The 22,805-nt window shown below is 37.8% G+C and overlaps 1 protein-coding gene across 1 annotated transcript in view; it reads left to right on the top strand.

The window, feature by feature from the left end:
* The window catches only part of CTNNA2 (catenin alpha 2), a 1,031,201-nt gene that overhangs the window by 1,007,639 nt on the left and 757 nt on the right, over positions 1-22,805 (top strand). The gene's annotated exons all lie outside the window — the stretch shown is intronic.

Raw genomic sequence — 22,805 nt, 5'->3', positions numbered from 1 at the left:
GACAACCTGGAAGAAATGGACAAATTCTTAGAAAAGCATGACCTTCTGAGTCTGAACCAGGAAGAAATAAAAAATATAAACAGACCAATCAGAAGCACTGAAATTGAAACTGTGATTAAAAATCTTCCAACAAACAAAAGCCCAGGACCAGATGGCTTCACACGTGAATTCTATCAAACATTTAGAGAAGAGCTAACACCTATGCTTCTCACGCTCTTTCAAAATATAGCAGAGATAGGAACACTCCCAAGCTCATTCTACAAGGCCACCATCACCCTGATACCAAAACCAGACTAGGGTGTCACAAAGAAAGAAAACTACAGGCCAATATCACTGATGAACATAGATGCAAAAATCCTCGACAGAATACTAGCAAACAGAATCCAACAGCACATTAAAAGAATCATACAGCATGATCAAGTGGGGTTTATCCCAGGGATGCAAGGATTCTTCAATATATGCAAATCAATCAGTGTGATACACCATATTAACAAAGTGAATGATAAAACCCATATGATCATCTCAATAGATGCAGAAAAAGCTTTCAACAAAATTCAACACCCATTTATGATAAAAATACTCCAGAAAGTAAGCATAGAGGGAACATACCTCAACATAATAAAGGCCATATATGACTAACCCACAGCCAACATTGTTCCAAATGGTTAAAAACTGAAACCATTTCCTCTAAGATCAGGCAAGAGACAAGGTTGCCCACTCTCACCACTATTATTCACATAGTTTTGGAAGTTTTAGCCACAACAATCAGAGAAGAAAAAGAAATAAAAGGAATGCAAATTGGAAAAGAAGAAGTAAAACTTTCACTGTTTGCAGATGACATGATAGTATACACAGAGAATCCTAAAGATGCTACCAGAAAACTACTAGAGCTAATCAATGAATTTGGTAAAGGAGCAGGATACAAAATTAATGCATAGAAACCTCTTACATTCCTTTACACTAACAATGAAAAATCAGAAAGAGAAATTAAGGAAACAAATTCCATTTACCATTGCAACAAAAAGAATAAAATACCTAGGAATAAACCTACATAAGGAGACAAAAACCTGTATACAGAAAGCTATAAGACACTGATGAAAGAAATTATAATAATACAAACAGATGGAGAGATATACCGTGTTCTTGGATTGGAAGAATCAACATTGTGAATATGACTATACTACCTAAAGAAATCTACAGATTCAATGCAATCCCTATCAAACTACCAATGGCATTTTTCACAGAACTAGAACAAAAAATTGCACAATTTCTATGGAAACACATAAGACCCCCCACTAGCCAAAACAATCTTGAGAAAGGGAAAGGGAGCTGGAGGAATCAGGCTCCCTGGCTTCAGACAATATTCCAAAGCTACAGTAATGAAGACAGTATGGTACTGGCACAAAAACAGAAATATAGATCAATGGAACAGGATAGAAAGCCCAGAGATAAATCCATGCACATATGGTCACCTTATCTTTGATAAAGGAGGCAAGAATATACCATGGAGAAAAGACAGCCTCTTCAGCAAATGGTGCTGCAAAAACTGGACAGCTACATGTAAAAGAATGAAATTAAAACACTCCTTAACACCGTGTACAAAAATATGCTCAAAATGTATTAAAGACCTAAATGTAAGGTTGCACACTATAAAACTCTTAGGGGAAAACATAGGCTATGACATAAATCACATAAATCACAGCAATATCCTTTTCGACCCACCTCCTAGAGAAATGGATATAAAAACAAAAATAAAAAAATGGGACCTAATGAAAGCATTTCCACAGCAAAGGAAACCATAAACAAGACAAAAAGACAACCCTCAGAACGGGAGAAAATATTTGCAAACAAAGCAATTGACAAAGGATTAATTTTCAGAATATATAAACAGCTCATACGGGTCAATATCAAAAAGCAAACAACCCAGTCCAAAAATGGGCAGAAGACCTAAATAGACATTTCTCCAAAGAAGATATACAGATTGCCAAGAAATACATGAAAGGATGGTCAACATCACTAATCATTAGAGAAATGCACATCAAAACTACAGTGAGGTACCCCCTACCCCGATCAGAACGGCCATCATCAAAAAATCTAGAAACAGTAAATGCTGGACAGGGTGTTGAGAAAAGGGAACCCTCTTGCCCTTTTGATGGGAATGTAAATTGATACAGCCACTATGGATAACAGTATGGAGATTCCTTAAAAAACTAAAAATAGAACTACCATATGACCCAGCACTCCCACTACTGGGCATATACCCTGAGAAAACCATAATTCAAAAAGAGACATGGACCACAATGTTCATTGCAGCACTATTTACAATAGGACATGGAAGCAACCTAAATGTTCATTGACAGATGAATGGATAAAGAAGATGTGGCACATATATACAATGGAATATTACTAAACCATAAAAAGAAATGAAATTGAGTTATTTTTAGTGAGGTGGATAGACCTAGAGTCTGCCATACAGAGTGAAGTAAGTCAGAAAGAGAAAAACAAATACTGTATGCTAACACATATATATGGTATCTAAAAAAAAACATGGTTCTGATGAACCTAGGGGCAGGACAGGAATAAAGACACAGACAAAGAGAATGGACTTGAGGACACAGGGTGGGGGAAGGGTAAGCTGGGATGAAGTGAGAGAGTAGCACTGACATATATACGCTACCAAATGTAAAATAGGTAGCTAGTGGGAAGCAGCTGTATAGCACAGGGAGATCAGCTCAGTGCTTTGTGACCACCTAGAGGGGTGGGATAGAGAGTGTGGGAAGGAGATGCAAGAAGGAGGGGCTATGGGGATATATGTATACATATATCTATTTCACTTTGTTGTTCGGCAGAAAATAGCACAGCATTGTAAAGCAATTATACTCCAATAAAGTTGTTAAAAAAATATATCATGTTCTCTTAAGGTAGATGTTAAAATTATAAGCAAGGTATTTCTATTCGATGTGAATTTGGAAACCAAGTCTGTCTTTTATCATCTGGGAGATATTGGGTAACATTGCTAATCTCTGAGCTTTTGCTTTTGATTTAGAAATTGGAATAGTAATACCACTTAGAGGGACAACAGGACGATTGCATGTAGTAAATGCCTCAATTATTATTAAACTAAGATACATTGAGGGCTTAGTATGTTCCATGTACTGTGCTAAGCATTTGAAATGCACTCTGCAATGTGTTTTCAAAATCATTCTGTGGAAGAGATACTGTCATCCGCATTAAAAATATTAGGAAAACGAGGTTCAGAGAATTTAAGTAACTTCCTGGAGGTTACAAAGTTAGTGGTTGATATACTGTAGTGCTTCCAGGAAGACTCTCTTGATATTCTCCCACAGTGTGATGTGTTTTCTATCATTCCTGGTATGGAATGCAGTGTAGGAACTTATTTAATTATATATATATATATATATATCCCTAGCTAGTCTGTGAGCTCCATAAGGATAGGGAATGTGTCTGAATGTTCTTAATTTTTTCCCTGATTTCTTGCACAATGAGCACATAATGTGTGCTTAATAGGATAGCTTCTTGGCCATACCTTTTTCCATTGTAGTAAGTTATCACACTGAAAAATCCTAGTAAATGATTCTTAAGTCTATCATTCATTCATGCTTGCATTCATTTATTCCCACATGAAAACACCTGAGTTTATTTTAAATACTGGATTTCAAAGTGCATTGTCTACCTAAGATTTAGGGCCCAAAATCAAGTAATTAATTTTTTTAGCTAACTTAATTTTTGAAATTTACTTTGTTATATTTCCTAGTACTTTAAGTAGACTAACAAAAAAAAAAGATTATGGTATGGAAACATATAGAATTTCTTTCAAAACAGCTGAATTAATCAAATTAATCATTTATTTAAAAAAAGGAATTTAAAATAAGGGCTAAAGTGACATGGCTTGTTTCATTTGCCCTCCCACATGAAGGTTATGTTATATTAAAATGTTAATTATATTTAGATGTGAAATATGACTTTTTAATTAAGTATCCTAAATTATTAATGCCCAATAATAGTATCTATAATTCATGTATTTTAATTAAATTTAGATTCAGCTACATATGATAAAACATCAAATATTTATTTCTCTCTCACATAGAATAAGTCTATAGGTGGTTCAGGGCTGGTATAGTAATCTCAGAGTCATCAAGGACCCAGACTCCTTCTGACTTTATGCTCTGCTCCACTTGAGGAGCAGTGGAGGCTTCTGTTCTCAAGTTCATCTTTTGGTCCAAGTTGACTGCTAGTGCTGCATCTTCCCATATCCCATACAAGAAGAAGAAAAGAGGTGAGAGGGCAAAATGGTGTGCTTCCTAGCTGTGTTAACACCCTTTAAAATATTTCCCAGGAACATCTGTGCCCCTACCCCAATTATGTCTACGTATATCATATGACAAATTTGAAAAAAATGGGAAGAATTGGGCATGGAGTGGCAGTTCTTACCCGTCTATACTCTCCATTCAGTGGCACACAAACTGAATTCTGACTTCTGGTAGTTGCTTGATCCAGCTGAGCCCCATTTTTCTCAACTGTAAAGTGAAAATTACATTAGTATCTACTTCGTTGCATTGTTTTTAGTGTTAATGTGTGCCACAGACCTAGTACAAGGCCCAGAATGTAGAAGTACCGAATAAATTGGTAGCTAACTTTATTTTTCATTACCTTGTCTCTTCCCAAAGATGATGGTCTTTTTGATGATGTAGGTGTCCTCTTGCCCTCTTTCATCATGTCTACCAATCAAGCCACTGGATATACAGTAGTGAAGAACCAGCCAAAGTCTCTGCCCTCATAGAAATTGCAATTTTTTGTCATTGAGAGTCCTGAAGGAATCACTACAGAGAGGTGATAGCTGAAAATACAGAAGGGAATGACTTCAACAGAGAAGTGAAGTAATGATTCTTATATTTCAATCTGTAGAAGAATCACATGGGTAGCAAATAAAAATGGAGATTCCTAGGCTTTCCCTTCACAGTTCTGAAGCTCACCCCTGAGATCAGGAATCTGTATTCTATTTCTAAACGTTCTGGATACAGATACTCATGGATCACACTTTGAAAAATTCTGGTCTAGGAAGGAGGGAGGAGTGAGGCTATGGTGAGAGCTTCCCAGGGCTTTAAGTCAGTTTCGACCCTTTCTTAGACCTCATGGCTTGTCTCATTAGGCTATTTCATTCTAGCTTAGTCTAAATAATTCTTAGTTGTGAGAAGTTGTTGTGGTTGTTCACTGTATAGTATGTTTGGCAAGATCACTGGCATTTCCTCACTAGATGCCTGTAGTGGGGAAATTGCCCCGGATGAGCACCATAGATCTGGTTGAAATCTCGATTTTTCACCTAGAATATACATACTATTTGAAATGGAGCCTTTTATTTCTTCCCTCTGGAAGGGTGGAAGATGGAAGATACAATGGTTCCAGATTCATCTGCCAAATGCCCATTCATAGCCTGGCATCGGGGTGTGGGTGTGCATTTTTCTAGAAGCGAGACTCCTGAGAACCCATCACGGTCATTCTCTGGCCATAAACTCCATACATCTTTTAAAGATCTCCATCCATCTTCCTTGTTGGTTACCCCCAAATATTCCTGTCTTAGAGATACAGGCATTTCTACTCTCAAAGGCAATTCAGGACTCTGATAAGAATGTGTTTAAAAGAAAGTTAAGTGAATTTACTTCAGTTTCTTGCTTTTTACAAACAAGGGTATTGAGTTTAAAACAATTCAATTTTTTTTTTTTTTTTTTTTTTAGCGGTACGCGGGCTTCTCACTGTTGTGGCCTCTCCCGTTGCGGAGCACAGGCCCCAGACGCGCAGGCTCAGTGGCCATGGCTCACGGGCCCAGCCGCTCGGTGGTGGCATGTGGGATCTTCCCGGACCGGGGCACAAACCCGTGTCCCCTGCATTGGCAGGCGGACTCTCAACCACTGCGCCACCAGGGAAGCCCAAATCAATTGTTTTTATAACACCGTTTTTGTTAAACAAAACATTTTCACATTTTACTTTATTCTCTCTGTATACTTTTTAATCCTTGTATGATGAGATAGATAATAAGTACCTTTTTAAAAATAAGGAAGAAAAACAAAGTGATAATTTATATTTTTTCCTTTAAAAATAATATTAAGAAATGCATCAGGCCAATGGTCTTGAGATTCAAACTAATTATGTGAGTGTTTTTGAGATAATATTTATGATAAGTAACTGCAATGCTGAAATTAGTGCTAGCTGAGCCCTTGAAACCAAGCAAATTGTAGGTAAACATTGAATATATTTCATAGTTTAGCATTAATTCGTTTTAAAGAGAAGGTTGGAGAGCTGTAACAGGTGGTGACTCTAGATGAAACAGAGATCACTCTTTCTTTCAAAGCTGTAGTTGTAGTGTATTTGAAATATTTACCATGGCAGTTTTTAGTGTATCAGGTAAAGAAATAATGAGGTAGCCTTTAAATCTTATAATAAATATGGAGGTGATTTAACTTTGTCAAAGGCTAGATTCACAGGGACTCCAAGATAGGGATTGTGCCTTGAGGAAACTTTCATCTTAGTATTAAGTAGGATTTTCAGTAGGGGCAAGATACTGTATCAGACTCTCTCCAACACTTTAATGTTTATCTTTGTTCACTGGTTAAAAGTTGTCATTTCGTTGGAAGTTTACAAAGTGCTTTTTTTTTTTCAAAGAAGTTTTCCAATTTCATAGATTTGAGGCTTGCTTTCAAAGGAACCACTAATATCCTTTCTATGATTTATGGCAATACTGTTATGCATGTCCAGTCTTTTGAGGATACTTTGTCCTTTAATCTGTGATTTTGAAAGTTTCTCGTATAGCTCAACCTCTTTTGCAAGAGAACAGACAATATGTTGTCCATCCGTAGAGGTTCTTTGTTGGACCAAAGAAATAATATTTCCAGTTTTAGATTGAAGGGAACCCTCCGGTGTTTTTGCTGTATTTTTCCTAAAGTACTCACTCCAGGAGAAACAGATTATAAGGTTCCAAACCAGGCCAAGCCCTGGCAGGCACTTGTAAGGGGACATATTCTAGCTTCTCAGGGGAACCACCTTAAATGCTCTTTATTTCTTATTTTGTTCAAAAATAATTGGAGCTGCAGTGTATTATTAAATGCACTACACCTGGGAACAGAAGTCATACACTTAAAATTCCTGGTAATTGTCTTATTAGCTAGCAAGTTACTTTTCTTTAAGCCTCCATTCCCTCATGCATCAAACAGTAAGGATAAAGGGATGTATCTTTTTTTGGGGGGATAGAGTGAAGATTAAGTGATGTAAAATATTGGCTGGGATGCTCAATATATATTGAATCTGGAAAATATCCAAAGTACATTAACCCAATACAGAGAAGTATTAGTCAAATTTTATCAGTAGGCTGCTCTTACAGATCAGTTTAAGAGGCAGCCTGAACTAAGAATCCATCACCCAACTGACTAAACACTGGGGACGTATATACCCAATCCTGCTGTGGCTTATGTGGTGCTAGCCAGAACATGATAATAAAGGGACAGGAAGTACTTGTTCATAAATAGCAAGAAGTCTAGTTCTGAGACAAGACTTTCACATGCACACAAAGTCTTTGAAGACAAAGCAACAAATAAGTAACTAATTATTTCATGCTAGCAAGAAATGTAACAGGAATTGAGCTGCAATCACCAAGGATAGCTCCATGGATGCTCATATTACGAGAATGGTTTATCTTTATTTTTTGGCTGACCTTTATTTCTTTTAGGAATGCACTCCACAGTCCGTTTTTGGGTCCCCAATAGCAGGTTCCTCTGTTACATTTATTTTGAGAATGACATTTCCTGAGCATTCTCCAAAAAAGGGAAAAATTAGATTGTAACTAGACCACTTCACCCATATTTCAGCCCTAGTCATCCCCACTGTCAGGTGGAAAAGAAAGCTTACCTCATTTTGGAAGTACCTTGTTCTTGTCTTGTTAAGGCTTATGGTACTCTCACCCTGGGTGTCTATTGGAATACCCTTCCCTGTGCAGACTTTGTTGGGCCTGAGTTACCCAGGTGGTCCAATAAATTATGATGAAGATTCTAAAAGGACTCACCCAAGGTACCCAGAACTTATGTAATAATCTTTTATAGTGACATACTTATTTAAAATTTTAAAAGTTTACTTTTAAAACTGGTGAAAATATATTGGTATCAATAACCCCATTTTACAGCTGAAGAAGCAGAAGCTCAGAGAGGTTACAAGAATACCCCAAACTTTCCTAGTCAGCAGCTAGCACAGCCAAGATTAGAGCCAATTTCTCTTTGTGCTGTTGTGCTTTGTGCATTTGAAGGATGTTGCTTGTCCCTGTCCCCCTTAGACTAGTAGTTGAACAAGAAATACAGGATATAGTATCAGTCAGATAGTATACATGATGGTAACAACTAAGATATGTTGTGTTCTTAAAAACTATGTCAGCCTTACATAATATCATGGTGCCCATTGTGTGGTTGAGTAAAAGGCTTTGTTGTAGAAATTTAGAATAAAAAAGTTTTTTTCATAAACTTTGTGTAAATAGCAAGTGGTATATGTGGTGGCTAGTGGGAAGGAGAATTAGATGTTGTATTTGATCAAGTTTTCTTTGAAAATGTAAGTGACTTTTTAGTGGCTGTCAATAAAACGAGTAAGTAGGAGATGAAGTCCTTACTATGTGCCTAATTCATATCTCATGTGAATCGTGATTGCAGGACTGGAAGTTGGTGTGACCTTTTATTCCTTTATGACTTAAGGAAATCCACTTCATTACTGCTTGGTCACATGATTCATATTTATGAATAGTTAAAAGCCACCATAATTCATACTGAGCTCCAGATAAATGGAACCAATAGCCAGGAATAGAGAGTTCAGGGCAGGAAAACACTGAGATGGATTTGCCTGGTCAAAGAAGATTGCATGTAGTGTGTCACGTGGGTAAACTGAAGCTGAGTTCTACCAGATATGAGTTTGTGAACCCAAGTTCACGAAGAACTTAATTTTTCTCTATTTCCTTTTATGTAAAGAATGAATGATGGTATCTGTCTTATACATCTTAGAGATCATTTATTAAGTCCCCAGAGCTATACCTAGCAAACACAGCTCAGTGCTTCACAGACGCTGGTACTGTTAATGAGAGAGACGATCCTTAAAGAAAGCCCAGTATTTTATACACAGAAAGTAATAAACACAAATAATTGAATTATGGATGTTTTCTGAGCAAAGGATGATCCTGAAGCTATACCACTGAGGGGAAGGGGTCATAAGACTTGTATTGTAGCTAGATAACATTTACTTTGTATATTATGTCCCTAAATCCCACTGTCCTGCTAATATTTTGCCTTTGGGTACTCTTCCATGGAAGAATAAACAGATTGATGACATGGGGAGTTGGGTACTGAACTAGGCATTGTGCCCTACCTTTCCGTCTTTGGACAAGCTTTGTCGTCTCTTACTTCCTCATCTGTAAAGTTGCAATTATTCAACAACATTCAGCAAATATTTATAGAAGACCCATATGCTAGACACTGTTTTAGGTGTTTGGGATATAGCTTGGGGTGAGGGACAATAAACCCATGAAAAAAATATTTGTTAGATGATGACGAGTGTATGAAGAAATACTAAAATGGAAAGAGGAGGAGTTAATGGTGGGAATGGAGTTGCAATTTGGAAAGAGAAGTTTTCACTGAGATACTGATATCTGATTAAATATCTGATGGAGTTTAGTGACCAAGCTTTACAGCTATCTGAGGGAAGAGCATTCTAGGCAGAAGAAAAAAGTATAAAGGCACTGAAGGGCAAGCATGACTGGTCTGTCTGAGCAATAATCAAGAGAGCAATGTTTTATTTATTTATGGCTGCGTTGGGTCTTTGTTGCTGTGTGCGGGCTTTCTCTAGTTGCGGCAAGAGGGGCTACTCTTCGTTGCAGTGTGCGGGCTTCTCATTGTGGTGGCTTCCCTTGTTGTGAAGCATGGGCTCTAGGCATGTGGACTTCAGTAGTTGTGGCACGTGAGCTAAGTAGTTGTGGCTCATTGCTCTAGAGCACAGGCTCAATAGTTGTGGCACATGAGCTTAGTTGCTCCGCGTCATGTGGGATCTTCCTGGACCAGGGCTCAAACCCGTGTCCCCTGCATTGGCAGGTGGATTCTTAACCACTGCACCAGCAGGGAAGTCCCCAAGAGACCAATATTTAGTAGTGGAGTGAACAGAGAAATCAGAACTATTGGTAACCAGATTTTATGACCTTGAAGGCCACTGTGATAGTCTTGGATTTTACTCAGATTGAGATGGGGCACCATTGGACGATGTTGAGAAGAAAAGCAATATTATTTGAGTTTATGTAACAGGACTATTCTGGCTCCTGTTAAAGGGAGGAAAGAGTGAGGAGCAAGGAAGCTAGTTAGGGGAAGATATTGAAACAACCTAACAAGAGATTCTGTTGGGGCTTGGCCATGGTGGTAATAGTGGAGAAGGTGAGAAAAGGTCAAATATTGGATATATTTCAAAGATGCTGCTGACAGACTATGATGGAAGATTGGATGCTGGGTCAGAGAGAACAAGGTGTAATATAAAATTCTGGGTTTTTAACCTAAACAGTTGGAAGAATTATGTTGTCAATAACTGAGACTAAGAAGACAGTGGGAAGAGCAGGTAGCTCATACTTGTCTCTGGAATGTTGGGAAGAGTCATTAAGAAAAGTCTGAAGAAGCTTAGGTTATTCTCTAAATGTTGAGAGGTCTTTGTGAAAGTAACAACTTTTGCAAGAACCTGAAGTAGGATCCAGATGGAAGTTAAGTACTTAACAATTCACTGTGTTCTAAGTAAGATAGGAAAACTTTACCTGAATCTGTGACAATGTACACAGTGAACACTTGGAAATTAATTAAATATGTGATGAAACTGGTAGTGAGTTTACATCTCACAATGAGAAAAGTAGTGGCCAGGAAAAAAGAAAAGTATTTGGAGAGTATTATTCTATGTCTACTCAAAGAATGTTTCAAAGTAGGCAGAAAAATGTATTCAATTATGAAAAGCCATGGGTTAACTGCTCAAATTTAAAACTAATTTAATTAAAATTACTGACTTTAAAAGATGCATTATACCGAAGACCTCTTATGAGCCCTTGAATAATGATATCCATTTCTTTTTGTTGTTATTCTCATTTCTGTAATAAAAGAAAAGTTGAGGGCTTCCCTGGTGGCACAGCAGTTGAGAGTTCACCTGCCGATGCAGGGGACACGTGTACGTGCCCCGGTCCGGGAAGATCCCACATACCATGGAGCGGCTAGGCCCATGAGCCATGGCTGCTGAGCCTGCGCGTACGGAGCCTGTGCTCCGCAACAGGAGAGGCCACAGCAGTGAGAGGCCTGCGTACCGCAAAAAAAAAAAAAAAAAAGAAGAAGAGTTGAAATTTTAGGTTGATGTAGTGAATTATTTTGTATAGTTACATATATGTCTAAGATTTCACATCAGTTTTCTGCATTATATTTAAGAGATTATTCTTTATGAATTATACAAGGAGAGCAATATGCTAATGAGGGAGAAACAATATTAATATACCCCTGTTAATCAAAGCATAGCCTTTGGGGGGAGGGTTCGAAGGCCCATAGTGGATATGGTAAATGGGTTTAACCTTGATTGCTCACTCTCATCAATTGCTAGTGATTGACTGCAGTGTGTTTTGAGAAGAATTCTGAGGTCTTGTCTAGGATCAATAGAACAAAGGACTGTTATTGACTGGATGTGCCTGATAAAGGTACCAATGAAGAAATGGTAGCAAGTATGTCACACATGAACCATCCTTGCCTTCACTAAAAGAGGCATTTCTGGAAGAGGCTTGGAGCATTGACAAGTATGGCTTGTTTAAAGGTTACCCATTCTGTTTTTGTTCTGTTTCGTTTTGTTTGTTTGTTTCTTTTGCACCTAACTTACTTCTTGGTACCTCCTGGTCTTTCCAGACTGTAGCCTAGGCAATGTCCTCTCTTTATAGTTTGACTTTTAATTATCCTGGATTTTTTGGTTAGTCTATTTTCAAGACCTGGCCTTTGCTAATTTATTTGGTTAATAAATATGAACAAAATATAACCAAATGCAGCAAGATTGGTATGCTTAAGTTTTGGGAAGCTGGGTGGATGAAACTTTCAAGCACCCCCGAAGAATATGTAGATTCAACACTGTGAGTCTATTGGTGGGTTAAGATAATGAGATAAGCTGATCTCAGTTGAAGACAGCAGGTGTTAGGTCCAATGGGCTAAAAATTTAAAATAGCCCATTTTATAGAACAATGGATTTAAGACTTTAGGAAACAAATCTAGGAAACCCAACTGTATTTTGATGGAGTTGAAGCACAGGGCTTGGGAGGTTGATCTTCAGTGTTTGATGTGCAGAAGAGGGAACTGTGTTTGAGGTAGCTTAGGACACTCTCAGCTGGGTTCTGACGACAATATAAGAGTTGAATTAATTAGGCTGTTGAACTTCCCAGGTAACATTATTATGCTTTTCAATAAGAAATATCTAGAAATAATATCTTAACCAAAACAAAGAGTATGATTTTTTTTGAAGAGCCTGAATATTTGAAATGTTAGGCCCTATATGTGGTTGGATAATTTTGTGTGTGGATTATTTTGATGCCTCTCAAATAAGATCTTTAAACATTACTTTCCAGAACCAGATTGGCTTCCCTCCACCTCCTACTAGAGCCATCTTGACTTTTCAACTATCCAGTCTTTCTCCAACCCCTATAAGCCCTAAATGTTCTTAGATATTTTGGGTGCCATGCATAAATCCCCCATGTTTTCTTATACTGAATCTTGAGCCCTCCTTTCCTCCATCTAAAAGATTCAGTAGTGCTACAAAAGATACAACTTACCGTGCTTTTCTATTCTCCTTGTGAACTTCTCCATGTCTTTATCAGTACAACATTAAAACTGTAATAATCAGGCATTGAGAACAAGCCAAGGTGACAGTATCTTCAGTAAGAAGAAGGTTAGAGAGAGTCCAAAATGCTGGATTGGGTGGATGGAGGGTGTGGAGAAACCTTGAGAGGAGAAAGTAGAGGAGGAGGAGGTGCAAATGGAAAATATGATTTTAAAAAGACCCTTTTTAAAAAGACTCAAACGGTGATTTAAGGAAAGGTGGATCACAGTAATAATAAAAGCTTATGATTTGCTAAGGGCCTCCATGTGCCAGGCATTCAGCTTCAAGGGTATTATCTCATTTAATACTTAATAATCCTAGAAAGTGCTTTTTTTCACTTTTACTTTAGAGAAAGATAAGAAAGAGTTTCAGGTAGAGCTAGGTTAAGTAGCTCTCCCAAGATCACACAGCCAGTGATTAGACCCATCAGGTTTGAACTCAGGTTTTGAGTCCAAAGTCCAAAATCCAAGCTTTTCTTCACTGTAAGAGAGGAAAAGATAGAACAGGATGGAGTAACAGGGAGAGTTGGAAGTGGAGCATGAAATGTAAGAATGCATTGCCAGAGGGGAGACAATGTACAGGACTTGGAAGAATGGGGTGGAAAGAGGGTACTAGAATCCTGAGGAGTGGTAGCAAACACTCCTTGGGGAAGGGGCCTCTTCTGCTGCTCTTTACTCTCTTCATCCAGGACTCAGGTAGCAACAGAGGCTTTGACCAGCTCTTTCCACACGCCTGATGAGGAGAGAGTTATAGGCTGGATGGCAGTTTAGTTTCCCCAACATATGAATAATGCCACATGATACAACTGTCAGTGATTGAATGTGGAGAGGAGTGAACAGATGGTGAAGAATAATCCAGGCTTCCAGATTATGCTCCCTTCCCAGGCACAACCCTCCATCAACCAGCACCCAAACCTGTGGTCCTTGACTCTTTGGATCTATTCTTCACTTAGTAGTTGCACATTGTATTCTGGAGCCTAGGAGCTGTTTTGTAAGGTGTTAAATGGCCTTTATCACTTATCAACAAATATACCATGACCATGCAAATTTCAGCATTTCTGAGAGTGCTGGGCCCATTGGTGGCTCTTTGATTCATTTTGTGAAGACATATTTCTCTTGGATTCTTGGGCAGTGGCTTGTCTTAAATTTGCCTCCCAGTAATGGTAATGCAGAATAGTGCGGGAGAATGAGGGAAATAAAGGGATCAAATGTGGTGACCTTCTGCTAGCTGGCTGCCCCATACGGAAGGTAAAAAGGAGCTGTAGCCCTTTGAAAGTCTGAGCCTTGGTTGGTGAAGACACGATGATTCTCATGATCAGAGATGACAAAATCAATGCATGGAATATGTATGTGACATAAAGATATTCCTACCCAGGAATATCTCCCAGTTTGTAATATATGTGTATATATATATATACATATATATATATATATATATCCATCCTTTGGCACATGGTCTCTTGTTGGATTTATTTCCTATGCTTCTGTTGTTATGTGAAAACAACCCAGAGAAAACCTCTGGGCCAGGAGATCCTGATGTGTAGGAAAAGGAACAGTATGGGAAGGCAGAAATATAGAAAAGGGAGGTGGGGACTTCCTGGAGGAATAGAGATGCCTGTTCATAACTTTCCAAGGGGTAACACATCCCAATACTCCCATTTCTCCTTGGGATTTCAAGGTTAGCAAAAATGCCTTGTTTGGGGTTGAGCAAAAACTGTTCTGCTTTAAATGGTGAGGAAAAAAATGGCTCTAAGCCATATTTAGGAAATTTGTTGACTGTAATTAAGCCTTCATGGGAATCCCCAAGGTTTACTTACCTATAATTGAAAAAATGCAAATGAAGACAGTTAATCAGTGGACTGGCTGACTAAGAAGTACTACCTACCTCAATGAATTAGAAAGGAAAACACAAATATGTCCAGTTGAGAAAGTTACCTGAGAACCAATTGGTAAATTTCTCAGCAACACTGGAGCTTTTTTTTTTTAGCCTGGCTGAGATTGCAGTGCTTGTCTGCTAAGGCCTTTGCCAACTTCATCTTGAGCCATTACAGACATATTTCCCAACAACTGGTCTTCAGCCTTGGGAGAGCACCAGCTGCCTCCCTGGTAGCACTCAAGGAATCCCTGCAGAAAAAATAACAGACCTTTTCTCCTCCTTTCTGCTGTGATTGAGCCACTACATAAAGTTGAAAAACATTTACTTTTCAAGATCCTGTAATCAAATGGGAACACCCTTGGGATTAAGCCAACTCTTCAGGAGTTAGCCTACAGTATTCTTGCTTTCAGTTATCAAGGATTAGTACATGTTCTAATATTAATAGATTTAATGCAGTTTATTTTTTGTTTTAATGATCGTCACAGCCATACCTGTGATGGTCATTTTCACTTCAGACATCATACTTGTTAGTATATTCAGCTAATTTTTACCCTCTGATTTAAAATCATCCCCAAAATGCTTTGTACTTCTGTTCATACTTATGTCTTCAGCTTAATTATTTCATTAATTAGCAACTCATACTGTGGTGTCAGTACAAATTCACAATTTGTCCCTTAAAGTCAGCTATGGGAAAAAAGATTAAATGCTGCATCATTTAAATAAAAAAATACTTGTTCGAGGTTGATTAGTAGTAACAGAAACAGAAAATATTAAACAATTTAAATATAGAAGTATCTGTGTTATAAACTATATCAAGTTGTTTTTGACAACTTTTTCAAAATATGACCTCTTGGAGGAGGGAGGTAAAGAAGTTTCCTTTCTCATGCCACTGAGCATATTCTCAAAGAGCAAGGTGCTGTGATTGATTAGTAATGCCTGCCATGGACACCATAGGGGTGAGTGCAAATTGCTGCCCTATGTTCACCACTGTCACTGTCTTAACAAGAAGGAATTCAGCTTTGCTAATTTATTTCATTGTTGATGTTTGATGAGGAAGAGTGTGTAGACTAGGACACTGAAATGAGGGTTTACCACACGGGAATAATCTTTTTTGTATTCATGTAAACATCCATGAAGTGGGGAAAGATGTGATTAGGCTGAACCTTTTCACCATACCTTTGTTTGCTTCAGTTATTTATTACCCTGGACTTGCTAGCATTTTATAAAAGTGTTATCGATATAGACTCTGTAAAATGTAGGGAGATATTTCAAGGTATTTCAAATGTATCACAGTTTCTAAGGGGATCAAATATCTCTTCAAATCCTCATGGATTTTTCAAACATGAAATGTTCTTCTTGGCAGATAATAGGCTGCAATGCTGTGGGTTTCTAACCTCCCATTCATTAACAGCAAAACTGACTTGTAGCAAAGTTTCTTTTTTTTTTTTTTCCTGCGACTCCTTTTGGAGAGATAACTGTTTAAATATAAATAAATGGCCAGCTCCAATAGAGAGATTCCAGTTTTCTCAGGATATTTACTTTCAATTTATTATCAATTCTTCCAGCACAACTTCCTCCCCTCAAAACACTACCCCAGCCCTGAATATGTATAGTGGAGGCCCATTAAAATATTTCTTGTTCTTATATGTTAAACACTAAGTTAGTCCCATTAAAAGATCTTGCACATGGTTAAAATGGACTCTACCCATTTTAGCATTCTCAAAGTCATTAGCACTATCAGTTATTACTTGAGAAGATTAGAATAAAAGAGCCTAGGCCCAAATGGGACTAGGTTACCGTTCCCAGGCACTTCTAAGCTTTTCAAGGTAATCACTCCTTGGCTTTTATATTTCAAAATCACCTTCAAAATGATTTGGTTTATTTTATTCAATTTAGCTTAGCCAGTAATCCAATGACATTTGCATTATTTTTAATGCAAGGACGGATTGCTTTGTGCTTGGGATTTGCATGAACTACCATTTATGGTTCATTATTTTGTGGTAATAGATAATCAGCTTTTTGGAAATAGATTCATTTCCAGGTTATATTTCTATCTCTACATGCATATTTTAAATGGATTAATGTGGAGCACAGTGAAATCCTAATTCTCTTCTCTAATTATATTCCTGACCCTCACAAATTAACATCCTAAGATGTTCACTATGTCATATGTGGTTAATCCAATGCATTTCTCTCTACCTCTTTCAGATTACTTTGCACTTTTGACAATGTTTTTTTTTTTTTTTTAATTTGGGGTGAGGGTGTTTTTTTAAAGCCAGTTGTTAAATCTAAACTGCATTAGCTTTATTGCTGGTTGGCCCCAGGAGGATCACCATTATTATCAAGGGTGAAGGATTGCTAATTACCTAACAGAATCGAAAGTAGCCTTGGCTGTCAAGGGAATAGTTAAGATATTTCTTGATGATGTTATGTCTTAGATTATTAAAAGAATATTGATTTTGATCTTGAAAGTATAATGCAGAGAAAAACTTTAGTAGATTTATTGGACTTTTTGACCTGTGGGAAGAATATGGATTTAATATCTCATTCCACATTCTATTAGCTCTCTCTGTAGAAACACTAAATAAGAAATGTGAAGGGAAGAAAAAAATCAGACAGAAATTGACATAAATTATATACTTACTCTATGCAGAACTGGGAAGACCAATATAAACAAAATGTGGTTTCTTACATCTTACTCCTTGAATTTCACTCACAGAATTTCAACTCTTCCTTTGATAACTCACTCTACCTACGTGTAGCACACACACACCTCACTATGTCCAAAATTAAACTCAATAGTTCAGCACTTCAGCTTCCCTCTTATTTCTATCACCTGGATGAATACATCCATATATACCAAACTGTACTAGCTAGGAATTTCAGAATTGTCCTTCTTCAGCACTCTTAACCATCCAGGCATGAACAACATTCTATTTAACCCATTAGAAAAGTAGTAGAAAAATAGAGGGATAGACTGTAGGGTAGAGAGTAAATGACAATTTGGTATTTCAAGAAATGCGGTTGCACTTTCATTTGAAAGAGTGTGATTTGAGTCATGCAGTCACATTTCTGTCAGATTCTGTTTCTATTGGAACTGAACACCTCTTGCAGTATAATCCCCATGTTAATGAAATAGCATGAAACATAATGACATGGTGTTTCAGAAATCTTCAGATGATCCTGTAAATTTTGAGTCATTGTAAGCACTTTTCACAATTCATAAGGAATTAAGCAGCACAAATATCAATTAATGGAAGAATCACATTTCAGGAAGTCTTCCCTCTAGTATTTCTCTCTACTCAAAACGCAAAATGAGGAAAGTGTAGGGAAAGAGAAATCTGTCTATTAGAAGTTAAGTGAGGTTAAGAAGAAGAGAGTGGTAATAGAGGCAGAAAAAAGCCAGAAAAAACCCTATAGGATTGGCTGTAAAACAGCTCTCCCGCCCTTATTTGCTTTTCATGGACTGTAATAGAACAAGATGTGAGGAAACATCTGTTGCCTTTTTAAAATAGTACTTTGATATTTTAAAAAGAATAGTGACAGAATTAGGAGAAGCCTAATTTCCGTGGTTAGGGACAGCAGACACCTATGGAATAGAATAGAGAGAATTAATCTAGTACAGCTTGATAAATTTGGGGACTATGGATTCGTCTGCCATGCTCGACACTGAGAAGCATCATAGAGCAATGGTTAGAGCATGGGCTCTGGAGTTAGGCTTCCTGAGTTTAAATCTTGGCTTTCCCACTTAGCTGAGCATAATAGTATTCCCTGTCTGAGGGGTGGATGTGAGATTGAATGAGAGAAAGGAAACTTGAGAAGTTAGTCCAGAGACTGGCTCATGGTAACATTTGCTAAATGTAAGCTATTATTATTATTTTTTTTAATTAAGTAGCCACTTCTTTTAGACTTGATATAAGAATTTAATGGGCTGCCTCATAGGAATAGAAAGGCCCTTGAGCAGGAAAAGATACAAGTCTCTTTCTGTGGATAAGTCTAGTCAGTGTATATACAAGCCAGCTTGAGGAATGGCTGGCGACAGCCCACATTTGAGACTTATTTAAGCTAGCAAGACCAGCCCAGATAAAGGCTTGGGACACTAACCAGAGTAGCTGAGCCCCACCTGAGGGTACAACAATATACAGCCGTCATTACAGCTGTATATTGAATGTACTTCATAGAAACAGAGCAAGTACAAGAAAAATCTGCAGGGATCAGATCCCAGGAACTGCTGCCGTCAAGGTGCATCCAAGCCAGGAGACCAGTCAAAAGGCCAGGAAGGATTGCTGGGCAGTAGCACATCCCAAGCCAGGAGATTTAGTTAGAAAGAATTCAGGCTCTGAGGATGAGACTAAAAATCACAGACCAGGTGAGATGGACGCTCTCACTAGACTTAGTCATGATGTTTATAGGATGCCCAGACAGAGTTAATAATTGAGATCAGTTCATTTCGAATGATAGTCACTGAAAAACAAGACCCCAGAGCTTAAATGATGCTTCAGAGAAGTAATGCAATGTAGTGGTTCAGATGTTGGGCTTTGGAGAGAGAGAGTACAGGTCTTAATTCCTACTTTGCCAGTTACTACAGGGACAAGTTATCCTACCTCTCTAAGCTTTCCTTTTCTCATCTTTAAAATGGGGCTAACAGTTTCTACTACAAGGATTTTTGAAACTTGAGTCATGCAAATTAATTAAAGGAACTAAGGCAATGCCAAGCACCTAGTAAGTGCTCAACTAATGTTGGGTATTAATATTATTAGAATTTCATTAACACGTCTTGTTTGAAAATGCCCTAGTTACAGTATACACCACAAAATAGAACACAATTATGTGAAATAAGTTTTCTTAAACCTTCCATTTAAAAATCTTCTTTCCGTGTAGCTTTACTCTTTTTAATGTATTTTCTTTAGGAAGTGAATTTTTAGCAAGATGTGCCACTTGGAAACCAGGTCTCAGTGCTATTTTGGACAAGTATAAAGGAGACCCATTTTTAAATAAAACAAATTATGATTGTGCTGAAAATGATATAAATCATTACAGTGGGTATAGGGCAAATGGTAAAATTTATCCCTGGGGAATTCAAGTTTTAAGAAGAAGTCAAATTTTGTATTAATTTTAGATTGGCCTTATTGCCTTGGAGTATATTTGTTCAGGCTTACCTGGCCCTCACCTCCTCGCTTTGCCTTGCCATGAATTCAGTACCTGCCCCACCAGGTGGCTTGAACAAAATCATTGACTTTATAATTTAGAGCTGTCTCACTGTCAACTAATGTGTTAGGTTTATTCATAGGATTCCTGTGTCAGGCTGGGAGAGCAAAGGGGTTCTGAAGAAGAAACAGGCTATCATATTTTTGCAGCAGAATTAGACACCATCTATCTGAAAGTGGAATCTGTGGTAAAAATCTCCAAATTATTTGTAATTCTTCTTTTTGGATCCACTCAATTCTCCCAACTCAATTCTCCCAAGATTTGCTTTTCGGGGGACAATTTAAAATACAATAGACATATCTTGCCCTAATCTACTTCTGCTAATTCTGTTACCCCAAAGCAAATCAACAGAACTGTCCCTGATATAATATCATTCTACTCTCTCTTTACCCATAGCACACAACAAAAGTAACTAACTTTATGACCGAATTTTACTCTTTTCTGAAACATTATAGACTTTTACAGGGAACTGTTGATTGGCCAAGGGGTATGGTATCTAGCTCCTAAAGAAACTATGACTGATCTAATCATCCCAGCATTTTGCTATCTTATCTGTTTTCTTCATTATTTGTACTTCTGCCTGGGAGTATAATTGGAAAGATGAAAAAGTGAGATTCAGTTGGATAATTAGCTGTGATGTTACCAAACTTGTTGATGGTGGAAGTCCTGAAATCATTGGTTGAAATAAGCCTTGAGAGAGTCTTTGGGTGTCATTAATCCAGTGGTTCTTAACCTTTGGCATGAATCAGAATCCCCTGGATTGCCAGTTTTTTTTGATTCAGAAATGTGGGGATTGGCCTGAGAGAGTGCATTTCTAACAGGTTCCCAGATGATGCTGGTTCAGAGATTGTACTTAGAGAATCACTGGACCAATCTGTGCCTGTTTTCCCTTCTATTAACATGAATAATCTAGAATTTGCTTTTCCTTAGCTAACTTTAGAAACTTATGCTGTAAAAGTAAACATTATGGGTTAAACAGTTATTTTGGTATATGGACACCTTATACAGTGTAATAGAATTGGTAACATAACTAGTTATTCTATCCAATTGGTTGATTTAATTTGCAAAGCAATCAATTATATATTCATTGAGTCGTGGCTCTAATCCACAAATCTCAGCTTCTCTATATTATTGTGGCGTCAATGTAATACTGGCTTTTAATCATGTGTGTGTGTGTGGTGAAGCCTCAGTTTTATGGTATTGCAAGAAATTCATACGTAGAAAGCTTCTTCCATTGTTTTCTCAAATAATCTGATTTTATGAGCTTTTTTATGGTAGAAGAATTGAGTTCACTTCTCATAGAATTTTTAAACTCAGAATAATGTTTATTTAGCTTTAATAAAGGATGTGGAACAGATAACAGCCAGAACAACATAATAGAGTCTTTAGATATAACTTCTTTTTTTAACATCTGTTTTGGAGTAGAATTGCTTTACAATGGTGTTAGTTTCTGCTTTATAACAAGTGAATCAACTATACATATACATATATCCCCATATCTCCTCTCTCTTGTGTCTCCCTCCCATCCTCCCTATCCCACCCCTCTAGGTGGTCACAAAGAACTGAGCTGATCTCCCTGTGTTATGCAGCTGCTTCCCACTAGCTATCTATTTTATATTTGGTAGTGTATATATGTCCATGCCACTCTCTCATTTTGTCCCAGCTTACCCTTCCCCCTCCCCGTGTTCTCAAGTCCATTCTCTATGTCTGCGTCTTTATTCCTGTCCTGCCCCTAGCTTTAGATATAACTTCTGATGTCCCCAGTCACTGCTTGGGACTTGCTTTGGTCACAAGAAATGACAAGTTAAGTGAAATCAGGTCACATCACATAGTGGAGTCACTGTGTTTGGGGTCACTGGGCATAACACTGTTAATTACTTCATACCCAGAAGGTTGTACGCCTAGTTCCTATTCTCTAATATAGCTACACTGATTACAAGTTATACAATGAACAATCTCAGCAACTAGGAGCACATTACTTAGGAACATTCTTGGATCCCTCATTTAACTGCAATGGATACATTTCCTTAGTTGCTATTACAGGTTTAATGAACAGACTACATTCAGGCATCCCTGAGGCTGGAGTAATATTTGCAGTCCAGCTGTTAATTCTTTCCTTTCACTAGGTGACATGTAGAATCCTGGCTGAAAGGGGGTCTGAGAAATGCAGTTTTGAACTTTTCCAGCTTTTGTGGTCCAGGAGTTTGAAACAGTTATCGAAAGGTCTAGTATACAGTCTATAACACACTGCCTAGCTGGTTAAAAGCAGAAAAGAGGTAACTTGAAAAATACCTGGTCTTAGAGTCTGGAGATGAACTCCTACATCTACTCTGCTCTAAGTTGTGACTGGTCTTAGCAATTTTAAAGCCATTCTACCCAATAGGGTGGCAGTATGGCACAGTACTACAGTCTTTAAGGACCCCATCACTTAAGCTGTATAAACCCGTGAAAATTGCTGGACCTCTGCATGCACCAGATCTCTCACCATATAATGGCAATGACAGTGATACCTCCGTCACAGGGTCGTTGTGAGAGTTAAGTGGGGAAACAAAGTGCTTAAAATAGCATTTGGCACATCGTAAGAAATCAATATTTCATTAGCGCATGGATAAGGGGGTCTCATTGAATGTTCTTTGACCTATGCAAGCCTGACACAACTGTTGATATTTTATATGAGGTATATTTAAGACCTGGGAATAGCCAGGTACCGCAGCACAATAAACACCTAAGTAAAAAGTCAGCGCACCCATGGACGTATTCCTCTGCTTGGCTGCCTGCATCCCTACCAATCCTGAGCTCAAGATGGAGAAATAGTCTAC

The sequence above is a fragment of the Delphinapterus leucas genome, chromosome 13 (assembly GCF_059928025.1).
Source record: "Delphinapterus leucas isolate spDelLeu-1000000601 "Yukka" chromosome 13, BTC_Dleu_Yukka2, whole genome shotgun sequence".
Taxonomy (NCBI): domain Eukaryota; kingdom Metazoa; phylum Chordata; class Mammalia; order Artiodactyla; family Monodontidae; genus Delphinapterus; species Delphinapterus leucas.
The sequence above is the reverse complement of the archived record's forward strand: the minus strand, read 5'-3'. Positions and strand labels throughout refer to the sequence as shown.